Source organism: Aplysia californica, unplaced genomic scaffold (genome assembly GCF_000002075.1).
Source record: "Aplysia californica isolate F4 #8 unplaced genomic scaffold, AplCal3.0 scaffold00883, whole genome shotgun sequence".
NCBI classification, from domain to species: Eukaryota; Metazoa; Mollusca; class Gastropoda; order Aplysiida; family Aplysiidae; genus Aplysia; species Aplysia californica.
In genome coordinates this window covers 74,106-75,790 of record NW_004798153.1, presented here as the reverse complement: position 1 = coordinate 75,790, position 1,685 = coordinate 74,106, and positions in this window count along the sequence as shown.

Below are 1,685 nucleotides of genomic sequence, written 5' to 3'. Positions count from 1 at the left end.
GGGGGGGGGGGGGGGGGGGGAGAGAAAGTGAAGACAAAAGCAGACAACAGAAAATGAAAGGGGAAAATACTTTTTTTTTAGGAAGAAACTTTCCATCGAACACAGTAACCTCCAGACCATGAGAACCCCTTTTTACAATACCTAATTAAAAAATAATTTGTAAATGTTCAGAAGGTCAATAACATACTTATAGATGTCCAGTAAATCTAAAATACCTGTTTGCATTATGTAAAATTATCGTAATAATGGCACAAACAGCTGAGCCTACAGACTTGGGCAAGTGTAGTTGTAGTAAAATCTTTTGACACATCTGCAGCAAATCAAATAATGATAAATAAATTATCTCAACATAATACTCCTGTTCAGAAATAAACGCATTTTGCAGTTTGAACATAAAGCTGTGAGCTTTGGTTACCCCAAGCCAGACATTCACAAGTATACGTATGAAGTTCGCTATAAAGCAACAGGCAGACATACCACCTCTCACATCTTTTTAGAGACAGCCACATATATTAATGCTATATATGGCAGGGTAAATTTAAGTCCAAACTATTTTGCCAGCATGCAGTGTCCAGTCAAAGTGAGGCCCATTTACCTTGGCCTTCCTTAATACATAATTTTCCTCTCAGCCCTGGGCAAAAAATGGGGGAGGGGGGGGGGTCAAGCTATCTATATTTGCAAAGACATCAGATCATTAGGCCTATTGGTTAAACTTAAACAAGTGGTTGTTTGCATAGGTGATTGTCAGAGAAAAGTGGTCATTAGAGAAGGTTCGATGTATAGAAAACATACTTAATCAGTTCATAACCTACAACTCACTAAGAAATTTTGCAAACTTCCAGTGAACTCACATAATTATCAAATATATGAATCAAAGGTGGAAGAAATTCATCATATTATTCAATTCCCAAATTCAGAAAAAAAGAAACTTGACACTTGGTAAATTCTGAATGCTAGGAAATGCAAAACAAAATTGGAAATATTAGGGACAGAGTTTTGTAAAGGATCAGGAGTTACAACTACAAAATATTGCTGCCAAAATAATTACTAAGAAACTAAAGCATGATCATGTGACTCCTATTTTAAAAGAACTACACTGGCTCACGGTGAAAGAGCGTATCATAAATATATAAAATCTGTTTAATTTGCTACAAGTGCTTACATGATTTATCATCTGACTACCTAAAACAGTTTTTAACACCCTATGTACCATCTAGAACGCTCAGATCATCAAGTGACAAAACAAGCCTTGTTAAAGCTAATATCAATTAAAAATCATATGACCAATGCTCTTTTTCATATTTTGCCCTACTTGTTTAGAATAGGCTTCCAAAAACTATCAGAGAAGCAGAAAATCTAGAAAATTTTTTAAAGAAACTAAAAGCATTTCTATTTTCATCTTATTTCGATGAGACAGAATCCATCCAAGCTGTAGATCGTCAGGAGTTGTATGTGCGTATGTACGTATGTGTGTATACGTATGTGTGTATGTGGGGGTGCGGTGCGTACAAGCATGAATATGTGTGTGCACGCGTTTGTAATATATTTACTCAGTGTCCTTAAAATTGATTTGTAAATCCATAATAAGTATCATGTTAAGTGCATAGAGCATTGCATAAGTGGATAATATGTGCTATATAAATGCAATCCATTATTATTATTATTGCCAAAACAACAAAAATCAT